This window comes from Athene noctua, chromosome 8, assembly GCF_965140245.1.
Source record: "Athene noctua chromosome 8, bAthNoc1.hap1.1, whole genome shotgun sequence".
Taxonomy (NCBI): Eukaryota; Metazoa; Chordata; class Aves; order Strigiformes; family Strigidae; genus Athene; species Athene noctua.
In genome coordinates, this window is record NC_134044.1 from 2,829,173 (window position 1) to 2,836,564 (window position 7,392).

Below are 7,392 nucleotides of genomic sequence, written 5' to 3' on the forward strand. Positions count from 1 at the left end.
AAAGAGATCAACTTCAAGGTAATCTGGTTTCTGAAGAGGGCACTGACCAAATCTCACATTCAGAGTCTGGGGAATAATCTTTGCGGCTTCAGTGTGTTCAGAACCACAGGAAAGCAGCCAGCTTGCCAGCAAGCTTGAGGCGCTGGTCCCAAGGTCAACTGTTCCCTGACAAAGCAAAGGAAAACCCGTAAAAATCTCTTTGAGACATCACGACAACTCTTTTTGTTACAAGTTGTATATTCTGGCCCTAGACATGAGGAAAAATGACTCTGCAAACGTTCCCTATGGCTTCAAGCACTAGCAGGCTTTCACACAGATACCTCTTCAGCAGACTGCCTGCCTGGTCAGCTTACTGAGCCCCTGAACCTGACTGCACTAAACAGCACCCATCAACAGTTCAGATCATCTCTGTCCAGAGAGCTCCTGCCTCCAGGCAAGGGCAATGGATGACTGAACACAAAAATAGTACTTATAGCTTACAGTCAGCACACCTTTTTTCAATCTTCTGCCCATCAGGCTGAAGGAGGAGTCTCTAATCATGAGAACACATCAAATCAGTTAACCAGCACCGCTATTTCCTCCCATTACAGACAGGCAAGTACATCGAAACTACAGGACACTGTACCTTGAGGAATGTAAATAACCCATTAAAAGAGCACTCTATTTGTAAGTGAACCAGGAAGCTCAAAGTACCCTGTCAGCTATATGACATACTAACCTTCACTTAGGAAGATATGAAGAGAGAGAAGTCCTCCCAGCAACCCTATGACTAAAGCAATTTTTAAACATTCTAATTCCCTCAAGAGTGTCCTAATGCCACCAAGCAACACCACTAACTTTAGCATTCAGGTTGTTATAAGGAAAACAGGTAGAAAACAAATTATGTTAAGGAAAACTCAGAAATCATTCTGCTACTTGCTGAGGTCCATGGCACCACCAGCTACGAGACCGCAGCACTGAGTTTTCTCCACCAACATTCAGGTGCTTGGCTGATCTGAAGCCAGTTAGCAGCACTGGATATACAGCACCAGTGGAAAACTGCTCTTTGAGGGTTACCCGAGTAGTCCGGAAATAGGGAGGGATAGGATTGAGAGGAAACTTCATCTCCTTTAGCACTAATCCATCCTGCCACAGACCAAAGGCCAAAACTGTAGCGGCCACAGCACCAGGCACCACACAAGACAGGACAGTGCAACCTGACAAGACAGGCTGGCACAGTGACCCAGAGCTGTGGATCAGGGGCACTGACCTTTACCTATGAGTTGTAGCACAAATCGTTAAGCTAAGATAGGAGCAGCCATAACTCCAAAGTCTCTGAAAGTAGATGAGGTATTTCCTGGCAACAACAACAAACCAAAGGAGTAAAATGCATGTTTTCTCACCAACTTGCTGCTGGATGACCCTGCTAACCCCGCTTTGCAGAGGACAGGTCCCTCCCTGACAGAACCACCACCAATAGCTGATCCAGCACAGTGACACCAAAGCTGACATTGCTACACTCCCCTCTGCTCGGCTCTGAGGTTAGACAGGCTGACCACCTTCTCCCTGAGGGAGCTCCAAAAATAGCATTCACTAACTCAACAGAGTCTATGCCTGAATAAACCACGGGCAGAGGTCTTTGTTCTCAGCTCACACCACAGCAGTATGCTCACTCAGTAGATGGATGCAAGGAGAAATGTAGGCCACACATGCAAAGAAAAAGAGATATCCAAACTTCAAAGATATCACAGATCTCATTTTCAGAGTCAGGAAATTAATACCCATTAAAACAGCCTACAAGTGCTGGAGTACAACTCAGTATGAGCCAGATGGGTTAAGGCAAAAACATGCTTCATCAGAGAGTTAAAAAATTGGGGTTTTTCTCCCCCAACAAATTGCCCGGTGAATCATTAAAGAAAAATCTTTGTTATGTAACTATTCAGACTTATACAAAGAATACTCATAATTAGCTCTCAAAGTAATCCTCTGACCACCATCTGGAGTTCAGCCTAAATCTTGATCTCAGTCACACCAAAATTCCACGCATCTTTGAAACACACCTGAAAATGAATCACATCACAACACTATATTCACAAAGTGGAAAAAGTTGACAGAAATGCTAAAAACCCAAACGACCTTTTATTCCACAAGCCCTTCACAGACAGCTCTATAAATGCACATTCCAGAATAGTCAAGAGAGTGAGCAAGGAGCAATTCATGCTCATTGCAGTTAGGGAAACGGTTTCAAAATGAGTAAGTAAAAAGACAGGATTTATGAACCCGATCTTACACCTAAACGAAAATGTTTCTTTCACCAAAACCTCAGTTTATAGGAAACAAAGTTGACACATGACATACATCCTTCTTCCAATAACCTAGGAGAAAAATCTTCCTGAACTAGATTCTGACAATAAACCAGACTTAACAAAGATATATAATAAGTTATTCCCCCACATGTAAACAGCTCTAAATAAGGATGCAGCAATTCCTTCACCTAAAGCACCTTAGATGACTGGCTCTTCTTTTTTTTTCTTTGCTAACAACCTCCTGATTATCTTGAAACCCCTATTCCCCACTGGCAAATAAGAAAGTCTAGGATGCCTCCCACCTACAAAGCCTCTTAGCTCAAGAAAAATGAGTTTTCTTTAATATACAGCTCTGTGTTGCATGCTGAGCTCCCCACAGCACAGCATTCAAGAATGATACATGCTGCATCACTGAGGAACAAAATTTATCTTGTCAGTTCCAGAGGAATTCCATTTTCAATGAAGTTTAGCAACCAGATTTTAGACCTTTGTAAGAAAGCCCACAACCGCAAGGAAAGAGGCATGGAGCAGGCTGAAAATACTGAACCAGTCACGCTTAGGTCAGATTTGAAAGTGAATTTTTGCAAGAATGAGAAATATTTATTTTTTCAAGGGATCATGTGTATATAGAACACAAAGAGCCTTCTATACCAGGAGGCATGGTCCCAGTGACAAGAGTTCCTGACTACTGGTTTACCAGCACACAGAATTTCTTCCAGCTACAGGTATGTTTAAGTATAAGTAAGAGCAAGATTAGAAAGGACCACCAAACTTGGTGCCAGCAATGAGACCCCAAATTCTAGTCATTTCACTATCTACACAGAGACAGAGAAGGACTGTTACCACTCCCAGGTACAAACTTAATTACCTACTCCCATCATGCTGCAGAAACTACCAGCACAGGGCTCGAGTGTACTACAGGAAGGTTTATGTTTATGTAGTTAAAGACTACACTGCAAAAAACACTAACATTTTTTACATCCTTATTTCACATTTTTCTTTGAATGGTATTTTAATTAATTTTTATATTCCACAGTGACAAGACAGAGGAATTAACTACATGTTCAATCAGTTACAAGCATCATCAAGACAAGCCTTCTCTGCAACTCCTAGCTGCTTCTGTGCACAGCTAGATTGGCTTCAGTTTGGGAGGGGGGAATTTTAAGTTGTTGTTAGCTTTGCCATGATATCTTTCTCCTGGCTGAAGCTTCAGCAAGGGTTACACAAGACTAAAGTCCTATACAGCAAGTCAATATTTAACTTAAGCACTGTACTGTTGAGACCCGCCTAGAGCATTTGATATAGTAACTTATTAAATCTTACACTATATTTTCTAACAAAGAATAATAAAGGACAATTTATCTTCTTTATGAGAAGTTGTAATGATAAATTCTACAAGGACAGCAGTTAGATTCAGTTTTAATAATTTTAATACAGGACCTAAAAAAAAAAATGTTTCCACAAAAGAAGTTCTAAATGATGTGTACACCACAGAACAGATTCAAGACAGGTGCAGGAGCCACGGTGCAAAAATCATTTAAAACCAAACCACACCAAGTTCTGGAGTTTCAGCACTTCTTGAAGTGTTTTAACACTGCAATTAAGCCATTAAACTATGTCACAGAGGCTTATATAAAACTCTTGAACATTACAAGGAGAAGTATTTATTCTCCAGTAAATACCTGAGTAAAACCTATGAGCTGCTGTACTAACATAGACTTTAAAATAATAAAAGTCTGATTTTTTTTTTTCCAGACCAATTGTTCTTAGTCTTAATGAAACTAACCAAACTGTTTAGAACCCAAAAGGATTCTTTGCATGCCTCTGATGTAAATACAGTTTTGGCAATAATCTTATCTTTTATCCTCGTTTTGGACAGAGATCTTTCTGATGTCAAAAACAGTTATTAAAATACAGTTCAGACCAAAACTGAGCAACTGAGAGCAGTATTTTGTTTACCGCATCCGTTCCAATTCTTTATCCACCTGTTTTTTTGTGTCTAAATGCAATTTCTTTATTTACTGCAAGTACTCCCATCTTTACATTTAGCAAAACCTGCTTTTGTTCTCTAAAACTGAACATCTGTTTTAGCAATACCAGTGGAGTTACTGGTGATAATCACCACAGGTAAGTTTCTAAAAATTCTCCAGTTCTACCTTTGTAACCCTCCATGTGTATCACTTTGGTCACTACCCAAAAGTAAACTTTTTCAGGAAACAAAAACATTTCTACTGTGAAAGAATGGAGGGGTGGAGGCAGGGCTGAGAATATTAGCTATATCATGAAATAAGAAGACAGTATTTCATTGCTTTAATCTAAAAAAAAAAAAAAACAAAAAAAAAAAACGAAACCAACAACAAAACGAAACCAAACCACAAACACTAGGCCAGCTCACCTCCCCAGGGAAGCACAGCCTCAGGGAACACTTTCACAAGCAGTTTAATTTTGATCCACAACACTGCCTAAGGGGCAGACCTGCCTCTCCCTGTTATATACACCAGCAGTAGTACAGACACAGTTGGTCCTGAGAGTGAATTTTCTGTATGGCGCTAATCCTGGTCAGTTTGGTGGATGAATCCAGCCAACCACACAACCACTTACACCTGCACACAAGAAGCAACGAAAACGGACAATCAGAGGTGCAGTGGGCCTCCCTTTTCAGCAGCAACATAACCTTAAACCTGGCCTCTTGAAATTCCACGCCTACTGATACATACGATTATCAAGAAAACGTAAGCTTTCACATCTCAAATGCCTCCTTGGAGCAATCAGATCTGAACTCAAATCCATCTCAGTGAATGCAGAAAATATTTATTTTTTCACTCTGCTTTCAGAATGAGATCAGTATGTCAAGACCAGCCTATCTCTGAACTAGCAAAAGTAGAGGATAAAAGAATGAGGTCACAACAAAGTCTTAGTGGTTTCCAGCAGCAAAACTCCCACAAAGTTCAAAGAAGAAAGGAGGCTGACAGGATCCTATCCATTTTCTCTAAAGGTTTTATTTTCATTGCACTATGCTTGCAAGTATTACTTATATCCATCTCCATCCATTTAGCAAAAGTAAGCTAGAGGTACTAGATTCTGCCCCGAGAACTGTCTCTCCCGGTAAGAAGGCAAGATGCTGTCCTTCTTCACAGTTTTAGGTGCTGCACTTCGTACTAGTTTCGCTCTACCGGGCTAAGCTAAAGATAGTCCAGGGCAAGCGCCTGCTAAAGCCATCCCTCTCACTCTTCCAAACTTCTGCCAGGCCAGAGAAGCATCGAAATTACTACCTTTTTTTTTTTTCCTTTACTGAATAGGTCACAAAACAATAGAAGCTTGTGCCGGTTTGTTGGGTTTTTTTCTTTTTTGCCAACAGCCTCTGGTACGTTTCGCTCAGACAGGATTACGACAGATACCACAGTCTTAACTCGGTAATGATCTGCTTCAGATTCTGTCTGGAGATTTACTTAAACGCTTCCTCCTTCCCGGGAAGAGAAGATAATACCCTACGATTGTTCATCTGCTTCAAAATAGGCATTACAAACACCTCGCTTCTTTATAGGGCTGAGAAACAGCTACCGCCACGGACACAACTCTACCTTCTTTTTTTAAAATACGAAACCTTTTTTAAAAAAAAATAAAATTAAAACATGCAAGCGTGGAAGATATGCGCCTCAAAACTGGAGCGGACAAACCCTGGCTCTGCCCGTGCACAGCTGAAGGGACCCCAGGGGGAGCAACGCAGCCGGGCACCCCTGGGCACCCGCCCAGCGGGGAGCAGCGCTCGGACAGCGGCCGGGCGCTGAGGGGCGCCTGGAACCGGCCCCTCAGCGGCGACTCCCAGAACAGGGGACCTGCCCGCGCCGACCCTCCCACCGCCGGGGACGGGAGGGCCCCGGCCCCGGCCCCGCCGCGTTACCTGGGCACCGCGTCCGGCGCCGGCAGCACCGCCCCGCCCCGCCCCGCCGCGTCACTTCCGGGGCCGCGCTCCGCCCCGCCGCGGGGCGCGCAGGCGCAGCGGCGCGCGGGCGGCGCCTGAAGGCGGGCTGGCGGGCAGTGGCACCGGCATCCCCGCAGCACCTGGGGCCTTCGGGGCGTCCCCGCTGGGCCGAGCGGGGTGTGGGGAGCACAGCCGCCCCGGACAGGCTGCCCGGACTCCTGGACAGGGGAGCGGCCCCAGCCAGGCCAGGCCAGGCCAGGCCAGGCCCGGCCCCGGCCTCCAGAGCAGCCGGGCGGGGGTTCCCTGCGCAGCAGGGCACCAGGTTCGCGGCCGAGTGCGGTTAGGGCAGGCAAACACGAAATGGTGTTCTTGTAATCTGAGGCTTCCTCTGTTCTCCCAGGCTTCATGATACCAGCCCAAATAATTAGATAATTTTTCGGCCAGTTCCCTCAAAATATTAGGATGTGGCCAAACTGTATATAAAGATGCCAAATTTTGACAGATGCTTTTTAACATCATGCTTTACTACTGGACAGAAAAAGAGTTTCATTACTGGGACATCAACAAATCAACCAGCAATCTGGAATGGAGAGCAGAAACATTTATTGATTACATACATCTCTTTATCATTGTTACTGACAATTTTACTGTCTCCCTTTTAATGGTCCCCTACAATAACTTCTGTTGCTTTTATTCATAACATGAATATTTACATCATATCTCAGTATTCTGTATAAATCGCCTGGTATTCTTCTTGTCTGATTCCTCAAATTATTCCAGCGTTTTGGATTGTTTCACTGTGATGCTATACTTAGAGTACCTTAAACCATGTGTAGATGCTGTGAATGAGGGGACTGTAATCCTGTTCTTCAGGGGGTTTCTGTGTTGCTTCCATTGCTTCTGTTGTATTTTTCTTTGTTCAGAAGGACAGCTGCATTGATTCAGCACTAAGGGAATGTGATACTTAAAACATTAATAAAGCTTTCTGAAGCTGTTGTGAATTTCCATTTATACTTGTTTTCTGCCAGTCAGATTTATAGTGGGATACAGAAGAGAGTAAAATAAGGAAAGGGTGAATATTCACATCCATATTACCATTTATGTGGATGGACAAACATCCTTTGCTGGCTTCACAGTTTTTTTGGATAATGTCCTGCATTGCTTTTGGTAATATTGTCCACTGTA

General features: G+C 43.4%; 1 protein-coding gene across 1 annotated transcript in view; it reads right to left on the reverse strand.

Annotated features, from left to right (window-relative positions):
• The window catches only part of MAP3K13 (mitogen-activated protein kinase kinase kinase 13), an 81,915-nt gene extending 75,678 nt beyond the window's left edge, over positions 1-6,237 (reverse strand). Inside the window, exon 1 of the mRNA XM_074912790.1 lies at positions 6,187-6,237. The gene's annotated coding sequence lies outside the window, so the exon portion shown is untranslated. The remainder of the gene's footprint in view (positions 1-6,186) is intronic.
• Positions 6,238-7,392: the final 1,155 nt, after the last annotated feature.